Genomic DNA, 11398 nt, shown 5'->3' with positions numbered 1-11398 from the left:
TGTAAACAAACATACAAAGTATGTTCCTTAGCTAGAATACAAGTTTTAGTTATTGTTATTATGGGTGTACGAATACTTTATATGCCTTAAGAAATTACTGTTTTTCCTTATTTATTGTTTTCAAGTATGAAATATTATAATTTATACGTTTCGTTGTTGACATATTATTAAGTAAGAGAGACTTTACCATATGCATAATTGATTATGTGTTTATCATTTATTATGATGTAAAAATAAACCATTTTCTATGAAAATTCATACTGTACGAATACTTTTTGCACTCACTGTAAGTATACTTTTGTAAACATTATGATTTTTTCATTTTTCACCTTTGCATAATAATTCTCAGTATTTGATTACTATCAATATTTAACAGTGATTTTATTATCAGTATTCATCAGAAATTAAGTACTGGCCAAAAAATTACTGAATTACTGGTAATGTCTAGGTATAGCTTCCGGAATGGAGCCGTGTCTTGAATCAGCGATATGCCGACGTTTCGCAAACGTTGCAGTTTGCATCATCAGGGCTGAGAACTCTGATACTGAGCTCCCTTGGGTAAAGGTAGTCCTTATATGCCCCCCTCCCCCTCGCCTTTGTGTAGATGGTGTTTAGGGAGTAGAGGACGAGGCTTGAATCCAGCCAATCAGCGTATTTTAATTGATCAGCTGGTCTCATAGGAAGCTCTCCCATTTACTCCCAAATCCGAAGGATCAGAAATCATGCCTAGAAACATCAGGTGTATATAAGATCCCTTGCTCTTGTGGTAAAGTTTATATAGGAGAAACCGGGAGGAAGATCAGTACGCGAATCAAGGAACACCAGCGATGTACCAAGTATGGTCACTTTACTCAATCAGCCCTAGCTGAACACTGGATGGAGACTGGACACTCCGTACAATATGAAAAAGCCACCAGATTGGCTCCCTCACAGAGTTATTTTGCCAGAAAACATCGTGAAGGTCTAGAAATTTTGAAACATCCCAACAACCTCAACCGAGACAAAGGTATGCAAGTAAACTCTATTTGGCATATTGCCCTCCCGGTTTTTTTTAATTAACCAGCTGATCAATTAAAATACGTTGATTGGCTGGATTCAAGCCTCGTCTCCTACTCCCTAAACACCATCTATACAAAGGGGGGGGGGAGGGGGGCATATAAGGACTACCTTTACCCAAGGGAGCTCAGTATCAGAGTTCTCAGCCCTGATGATGCAAACTGCAACGTTTGCGAAACGTCGGCATATCGCTGATTCAAGACACGGTTCCATTCCGGAAGCTATATCTAGACATTGTATCAATGGCCGTGAAAGCCTCAAATCTAGTAATTACTGGTAATATTTAATCACTAATAATTTCAGTATTTTTTAATATATTTCTATAAGGGAAAGGAAAGAGATTTTACAAGATAAAAACTGTTTCTTATTTTACTATTTGCCGACGGGATTTTGGAAAAAATAAGCTTATGTAAGAATAACGCTAAATTGTATAGAGAACTGTTAACAGAAGAAATGATGATCTTTAATGGGATGTTAGGTTTGTGTATCTTAGGTAAACCATAAGCTTGCGGAAAAGTGCCATCAGTAGATTGTAAAAATTTGTAAATGGCATTGTCAATACAAGACTTATTCTTCCATCTAGTTAAGATGTTACGCTACCCTTATAGAAATATCATACTAAGAATCATTGATAATTACTTATTTTCAGTATTAAAAATACTGGATAATAAGTAATTATCAATGATTCTTAGTATGATATTTCTATAAGGGAATTCTGATATAATTTTTTTCAGTCGGATCACGTCTAATAATTTGGTAGGTAGTTGAGTCCTCTAGTAGCGTCAACATCTTCTTAATATATACATCTTTGTCTAAGGCAACGGTGACATTACCTTTATCAGCCCTTGTAAATAATAAGTTTAGGAGAGATCTGGTAAAAGACTTGGCTTCATCAAGGATATGCAAAAGATGTTTAAATTCATGGCGTAAAGATAGTATATATGTGCGGATGTCGCGTAAAATAGGAATTGAAAGGTGTAAAAGTATTCCTCAATATTTAATAAATGGTTCATAAAGACAGGCTACCTTATTATCTTCATAACAATGTTGTTTACATGCTTAAATGCAAAGGCTGTAACTCTACTTATGTCGGTCTATTTATGTTTCTACTTATGTCGCTCTACTTATGTCGATCAAACAAGCAGAAGACTCTCGACGCGTATATCTGAGCATAAACGTTTACCGACCTAACTTCTGATCTTTCGGTTGTCCAGGAACACCGTGTCAATTGTGACCATGAGTTTTGTTGGGATGATGCTAAAATTTTACACAATGAACAGCTCTATTTTAAAAGAATTATTGCGGAAATGATTTTTATTAAATTTCAAGAAGACGGCTTAAATTCACAAATTGACACCGAAAATCTGGGTAACTGTTATAACGCGTTGCTCAGTTCTATTTAACGTTAGCTTTTCCGTATATTGCTCTCGTACATAGTTTTTATGTCATTACGATTGATATATAAACAAACTTCTTATATCGTTTTCGGCATTCGGAGATTCACTTGAATATCGATTTACCACTGCGTCTATTAATGAACGGTTTTATTTTTCGAGTCTGAGGTAATTATTCATTTTTAGCTCTCTGTCTAATTTTCACCTTTATCATTGTTACTCCTTTAATTTTTAATTTTAATAGATTTTTAGATCACGGCACTCTATTAAGTGTTTCGTTGAGTAACGGATTTTATATTTTGGCTAACAAGGACAACTTCCACCATATGTTCTTTTGGTCTCGAAAGATTTTCTAAGTTTACTTTTCGTTTTTTTGCGTTGACCTCCGTTTCCCGTCTGCGAGTTTGTTTTTTCAACATCTTATTGTTTTGACTCACGTGGCGGACAACTTTTTTATTGTATATATGTATTTGTATTTTTTTTATTATTATTACTGAAGAGGGTCTGCGAATTAGACCGAAACGCGTTTGAATAATTTTACTATTAGGTGTACAACTTTGCTTCCGCCGTATTCCTATAGATGGCTTTAGCGGTAAATGGTGGTCGAAATAAATAGATCATAGACGTCATACAATAAACTTGGGCATCTGTCAACATAACCCCATTGAAACATTAGTCGATTTGTGTCTGCATCATAAAGTTATTCTCGATTGAAAATGTCAGTTTACGAGCCAAATTCTCGTCATTTGCGGGAGGTTTTAATTTTCTGCTTCAATATGAAGAAATCTGCGGCTGAGGCTCATCAAATGCTCTCAAATACTTATGGTAAGGCCGCTATTAGTGAAAGAACGTGTCGTGAGTGGTTTCAACGCTTCAAGAACGGTGATTTTGACGTCGAAGACCGGCATAGCGGTGGAAGAGAGAAGGTTTTCGAAGATGCAGAATTGGAGGCATTACTTGATCAAGACTCGTGTCAAAATCAAGAAGAATTGGCACGATCATTGGGAGTGACTCAACAAGCCATTTCAAAACGCCTCAAAGCCATGGGAATGATTCAGAAGCAAGGAAATTGGGTGCCGTACGAATTGAAGCCGAGAGATGTTGAACGGCATTTGTTTGCTTGTGAACAGCTGCTTGAAAGGCAAAGACGGAAGGGATTTGTGCATCGCATTGTGACTGGGGACGAAAAATGGGTTCATTACGATAACCCCAAGGGCAGAAAATCATGGGGAATTCCCGGCCATGTTTCCACGTCGACGGCCAAACCGAATATTTACGGCTCCAAGGTCATGCTCTGTATTTGGTGGGACCAGCTCGGCGTAGTGTATTATGAGCTGTTAAAATTGACTGAAACAATCACAGGCGATCGGTATCAAATGTAATTGATGCGTTTGAGCCAAGTATTGAAAGACAAACTGCCGCAATACAACGAGAGACACGATAAAGTGATTTTGCAGCATGACAATGCTCGACCCCTTGTTGCGAAAGTGGTCAAGACATACTTGGAAACACTTGGACATACTTGAAATGGGAAGTCCTACCCCACCCGTCGTATTCTTCAGACGTTGCTCCCTCTGACTATCACTGTTTCGATCAATGGCACACGGCCTGGCTGACCAGCACTTCCGGCCTTATGAAGAAGTAAAAAATTGGATCCATTCATGGATCGCCTCAAAAGATGACCAGTTTTTTCGACGCGGGATTCGTACGCTGCCCGAAAGATGAAAGAAAGTAGTGGCCAGCGATGGACAATACTTTGAATCATAAATGTATTACAGTTTTTTACAATATAGCCTCGAATTTCGGAAAAAAAACGGCGAAAGCAAAGTTGTACACCCAATATATTAATAAAATATCCCTCAAATGTAAATGAGAGTCGTGTCACTAATTTTTATTAGTTTTATGGCGCTATAACCCTTATAGAAATATCATACTAAGAATCATTGATAATTACTTATTATCCAGTATTTTTAATACTGAAAATAAGTAATTATCAATGATTCTTAGTATGATATTTCTATAAGGAAACAACTGTGTCTGAACTCGTATTGGCTCTTTTTCTATTACTGATTAGTTTCATAAAGAGTTCTTTCTTCCTTATTTTATCTTTAGGATATCCCTATATATTTTGGATATGCTCTGCTGTGTGAGCATTTATTTTGAATTTTAAAAATCTAACTAAATTTATTTAAAAACCTACTTAAATCTAAAAACAGCATCCCAAAAAAACTAAATATTGATCTTCTTACAAATTGGAAATTGTTTAGTTTCTTGTTTGCCATATTGGATAAATCATTTGTAATTTTAAAAATTTAACTTTAAATTTAGAATCAGTGACCAAAAAACCTCTAAATATCGATTTTTATGTAAATTAACAATTTTTTCATTTTTTGGCCCGCTATATTGAATCCACCGTTTTGAATTTTGACGTTCTAACATCAAATTTACAATCAGTGATCTAAAGAAACCCGATTTAATAAAAAGAAGTTGTCAGTAGAGAATACAAACAGAGAATCTAGAATGAGCGAATCTTCTTTGTATTGGGCTGCAATTTTGAGACCGCCATGATTATGTTGAAAAAAACCACTATTATATTTTTAAAGTAAAAGTACTTTGTGCACGCTTTATATACTTGTTACCCTTAGAAAACAGTGTTCTGCAAGAAAAATTTGAGATAATTATGAAACGTATACTATAAAAGTTGTGATTTTTTAATTTAAATCTTAAAAATCTAATATTAAATGACATTTTTGAATATTTTACCGTCCAGAATCGGAAAGAGCCATCCAAAAATACCAGGATGTCTTCTTAGAAAAAAAGTTATTGCATTTTCATTGAATTATAGGCGTTCGAGAACATTGAGAAAATGTGCATTTGGGCATTAATGAGTTAATTTGCCTTAATTGTCGCCTTAATTGTTGCGAAGTCGAAACGCGTATTAAAAATCGGCGCGGAATAATTTAGAAAATAACGCGGCAACTTCCAATGTGTTCGCCTCGATGGTTGATAGTGCTATGGTGTGACGCTCGAGCACATGTGCTCACGCACGCGTGTTTGCATAAACGGCTGCCCCCTCCCCCAAAGCTGCTCAGTCAACAGCTCGAGCGAGACGTTACGACGGTCGGTTTACCAAGCCTTTGTTAAGTCTAGAATTTTTGTTAGAGCCATTACCTAGGTATTGTTATTACCGATTATTCGATCATCATTATTTCTTTATTATCCACTCGCGGATATTATCACACGATTATCGAGCAGATATTATTATCACTATCATTTAATATTCGAGTATTATTACTTCTTTATTCGGTTATTATTTAATTTATTCGATTATTATTTAATTATTGCTGTTACGCATAGGAAAGCAAGTCAGGTGTGCCGTTACAACAATTTCTTTACCTCGTCTTTAATCAGTTATTATTGCCGTTGCCCAGTTATTGTTATTCATTGTTACTACCCATTATTCGATCATCGCTATTATGTACACGCGGATATTATCACACGATTGTCGAACAGATTATTACTAACAGTTATTATTCGAGAGTATTATTATATGGTTGCTTTCCTATGCGTAATAGCAATAATTAACCAAATAAATTAAATAATAATCGAATAAAGAAATAATAATACTCGAATATTAAATGTTAATGATAATAATATCTGTTCGACGATCGTGTGATAATATCTGCGAGTGCATAAAAACAAAATAATGATGATCGAATAATCGGTAATAACAAAACTTGGGTAACAGCTCTAACAAAAACTCTAGGCTCTACAAAGGCTAGGTAAACGAACTCTCGTAACGGCTGGTTCGTGCTGCTGACCGATCGACGCTTAGGGGGGCGCGTAGCTAGGTCATATAAACACGCGTGCGCGAACTCGTGCTAGAGCGTCGCGCCACACACTCTCAACCGTCGAAACGAGCACATTGGGAGCTGCCGCGTTATTTTTTAGATTATTCCGTGCCGATTTTTAATACCGCGTTTCGACTTCGTGCCAATTGAGGCGATAATTAAGACGCGTACTCCTCACGTAAGCAGGTGTTACAGGCTTTACCGCGACGGATAATTACCGCGTTTCATTTCCTTTTTTACTTGTTAGATAGAGAAACGTCGCAATCCAGTTCCTCAATCAATGTCGATCAAATATTATCATCATCCATTTATTATTCGAGTATTATTACTTCTATTATTACTTTTATTATTACTTATTCGGTTATCATTTAATTATTTTTATTACGTATTGGGAAGCAACTCGAACGTGCCGTTACGACGATTTCCTTACCTCGTCTTGCTATCTCTTGTGTAATTAATTGATACTACCGGATATTATTATATGGTTGTCGATTAGATATCAATATCATTATCCATTAATTGGACATTATTACTTCTTTATTTAGCTATGATTTAATTATTTCTTATTGCGCATTGGGAAGGAACTCGAGTGTGCCGTTACGACAATTTCTTTTCCTTGTTTTGCTGTCGTGTGTAACTAATTGATACTAAATTATTAAATTATTAAATTAAATTAAATTTCTATCACAGAGATCTAATGAAGCAGATGCAGTCACGCGGCTCTAGGGGATGCAATGCGAATACAATGAGGGATACCGCGAAGGAATATTCGGCTCGGGCCTGTCTGAGTCGGCTCGAAGGTGAGCTTCACTAATTTGTACTTATAATTAGAAATCCGACAAAACTGAAGATTTTCTTGTTTGGAATCGAGTTCCTTAATGCCTCCATCGTCGTGTAACAAATTAATACTCAATTAAATCTGTTTTTTTTTTGCAGAGATGAACACTCGACTCTAAGGAGAGGATTCGGCTTGCGACTAGCAGAGTTGGCGCGAAGGTCAGTTTCACTAATTTGAATTCATCATTCCGATAAATCCGATAAAACTGAAAATTCTCTTGTTTAAAATCGAGTTCCTTAATGCCTGCATTGTCGTGTGCAATACTAAATTAAATTACTTTCTGTTACAGAGACGAAACAGACAACCGACTCTTAGGGGCTGCTGGACTCTTAAGCGCCGGAGGATTTGGCTCAAGCTAAGTGAGGTTAGGCTCGAAGGTGAGCTTCATTAATTAACATTTGTAATTAGAAATCCGACAAGATTAATAATTCTCTTGTTCGAAATCGAGATAATTTGAATCAAATCAAAGATCGCGGTAAATCGTAATTACACGCGGGGAGAATTTTCTCTGAATAATATTACCATTTGAAAAATTTGATTTGTTCTGATTAAGAAATTTATTTGCAACGTTGAGAAAAAGGAAAGTGGAATATTTCAAGTGTGAATGCATTCCGAAAAATTCTTCCAGCATGAAAAATATTGCGTTTATTTTTTTTAATTCTTCAAACTTCTTCACTCAAATAGTCATCAATGCACAAATCTAATCGGCGAAATAGCATTTTTCTGTTCCAGAAACGAAAGCAGAATGTGGCTACTCTGATCGGCGGTTTGGTGAGTCAAAACAAGAAACATATTGATAATAGAAAGACAAAAAGTCTTTCGATGTAATGCATTATCGAATCAATGCGATTTATTTTGCTGTAGTGTAGTATGTGTACGTGCTGTCCAATAAAAATCACACTGCTCGAAACAATTGGAAGATCGCTTTTTCAAATAATAATATAATATAATATTTTGAATAGAATCTTTATCTCTATCGTCACAGTTTTCATAGTTTTTGATTTTTCATTCACGCTCGCGTTCGCGATTATTAATTTGATAGGTGTGTGAATTTCACCGGATCGTATTTGCGTAATAGTTGCAAGCAAATTACGTAGAAATATTGCGGAGTTGTTATCTGCAAAAGTATTGTGGAATTATCTTCGCAAAAGTATTGCGGAGCTGTTATCCACAAAATATTGCGGAATTGTTTTCGCTAAAGTATTGTGGAGTTGTTATCCACAAGAACATTGCGGAATTGTCTTCGTAATATTTTTGCAGAGCTGTTATCTGCAAAAATATTGCGGAGCTATATTGTAGGCTACTACGCTGCGCCATCGAAATGTTACATTAGGGATATTTCGTGTCGTACGTGAGAATTTCGCACAGATTACTTCGCCTACACGTCGAAAGATTTTGCGAGATCGGCCTTCGCGTTGCGTGTTTCCTTCGCTCGCGGATTTCTTCGTAAGCGATTCGCGTCGCGTGTGTATTAAAGCGATACACTACAACTCGATCGGACCGTTACTGAATTCGTCGCACATTGTCGTTTATCCGAAAGGCTAACATTTTCTCGAAGACGCAGTACGCGATATTTCATACGCAATTCGAAACTCGAAGTGTATCCCCTAAGAAAGACGGGATTTTTCGTGAAACCTCCGTTAGATTAGCGTAGTCGAGAGTGAATTACAGGCGATGTGAGACGCGAGGACCATTGCAATGTCAGATGCAGCGACAGGATGGCTGGTAGGCCCTGGAACATCCTGGACACCGCGCAATGGTGAGCGCTCAATTTAGACACTCATATAGTAGACACAAAGCGTTACTTTACGTAGATTGCATGCACGCAGACGTAAATCGCATTATTTTACTTCCGACGGGAAGTAAAATAAGAATTGGAATTTGCAATTCGCCGGAGTTACGTAAGAATGATCCAACCAAAGAATTTAGCTCTGAGATTTTCGCAATAGTTCAATGAGTCAAGCATTTCCATTTCTTTAAGAATACTGACTAGCTCAATCCTTAGAAAAATGTGCAAAAAGACGCGACTGGTAAAAAATAAAAAAAACTCTTTCTTAATTCATTTCAAGCATCTAAAAGGCTTAAATTTTTTTGTTTGGATTAAAAAGATGTGAATGGAGTATCCATTGATAAAAGCTTATAATTTTTTTAATTGGATCATTTTTGCATAACAAAAGCCAATTAAAATTTCGACTCAGCAGGCTTCCTTCTTGTCGGATTATTTCTTAATGATACATTAAATTGATATATTTCAACATGTCATATTTATATGTTCTATATATGTTATTTTTTATGCTCTATACATGTTTTATATATACCCAATGTATACTCTATACATATACTATTTGATTAATATCTTTTATAACTTGTTATGTCGTATTATATACGTCATACTATCTCTTCGGAGATATTTTCTTATGCATACGCGTTTGTTGTTGACAAGACGACAAGTTAAAGACAACAAATTATTAAGCTGAGACTCGAGCCGAAATGTTCCGATTTCCTGCTAAATTATTAAGCCGAGATTCGGACCCATGTGTTTTGAGATATCGCTAAATTATTAAGCTAAGATTCTAACCAATGTATTTTGAGGCTCCGCTAAATTATTAATCCAAGATTCAACCGAAGTAGTTTGTTTTTCCGCTATACTATTAAGCCGAGATTCGAACTGATGAGTTTTGTGTTTCTGCAAAATTATTAAGCCGAGTTAGTTAAGCCTGGGATAATTTTTTAAAGTTTCTTAGAGAAATTTTCGTTTTTGCAAAGGTATATTTTCGAAAATGATGTGCGTATTTTGCTCTGCATCGTCTCTTAGACGACAATATGCCTTAATATCACTCTACTCCCTTAGTAACATGCCCAGAATCTTGAAAATAATTTCCCAATATTCCAAAGTCGCGTCTATAACGTTAGATCCATCGTAAAAGTATATTCGGATTCTCGCGCATGAGCCGAAAGTTGATCATGTTACTGCAGGTTAGGTCATGTAGTGTTAACATGTAGAATACATTTTGGGATAATTTTTTAAAGTTTTTCAAAGTAACATCCGCGCTAAAATGTTACATTTTTGAAATTGATGTCAGGTGTGCTTATTTCGTTCTGTATTGTTTCCTGGGTGACAATGTGTGTTTGTATTACTCCACTCCCTCAATAACGCACCCAGAATCTTGAAAATAATTTCCCAATATTCCAAAGTCGCGCCTATAACGTTAGATCCATCGTAGAAGTATATTCGGATTCTCGCGCATGCGCAGTTATACCTATCCTGCGCATGGACCGAAAGTCGGTCATGTTATTGCAGGTTAGGTTATATAATGTTAGCATGTAGAGCACATTTGTATCTCGCTGTGTCCCTCCGTTTAGAATTCCTATAAGATAGAATCTGGCTATTCGACTGGTTTTGGAAAAACATGACGATCGTATATATATATGAACGCAGCTGGTATTTATTGCGTTACAAGATAAAAGTGTCAGTTTGGTTATAAATTGTTATTAGAAATAAGTAAAATTATTATGTTGTTTCTAAGATAAAATAAAAAAATTAATTTAACTAAAAATTGTGATATTATAAAAAAGATTATATTCATTATATAAATTATTATCGTAACTTTATATTATTCTGAATAGTATCTGAAAAGGCAGTTGATAAAATAGTGCACAAAACGAAATTTTAAGATTTTAAAATGCCAACATGTTGTGTTGCACGATACAAGAACTATTATCAGAAAGGTTTTTCACTGTATTCGCTTCCCGCACATTAATAATGTTTCAAATTTACAATCAAAATTATATTTTTATTTCACAGTTTCACAGTTTCAGTTATTTCATTTCACAGTTTAATAAAACAAGACTACTAATTGTTTATAATTTTCTTATTTTACTTTTCAAATTATCCCGCTTCTCATGACAATTTCTATTGGTTTGGCCATGTTTTTCCAAACCTTGTTTCGATCAATAAAGAGGAACACACACGTGGCCAGACTCTATTTTATAGGGATTCTATCTCCGCTTACTCCTCTGCGCTGTCTTGTAGCTATGGACGAGCCGCTATTCGCGTATATCACGGTCGCGCGCCGACCCGAGCGCTTACTTGCTCAAGCAAAATAATTAATTAAAAAACTATTGCGAATTTCGCAAAATAGTATTTGACTTTTCTGTTCCGTTTAATCTGTTTTACTTTCCTACGATTTGTGTCAAGAAATGTTTCGGACATCATATATATATATATATATATATATATATATATATATATATATATA

The sequence above is a fragment of the Odontomachus brunneus genome, unplaced genomic scaffold (assembly GCF_010583005.1).
Source record: "Odontomachus brunneus isolate Ranch 3 - 2012 unplaced genomic scaffold, Obru_v1 Obru_scaffold_079, whole genome shotgun sequence".
NCBI lineage: Eukaryota > Metazoa > Arthropoda > Insecta > Hymenoptera > Formicidae > Odontomachus > Odontomachus brunneus.
This window is presented reverse-complemented; position numbering follows the sequence as displayed.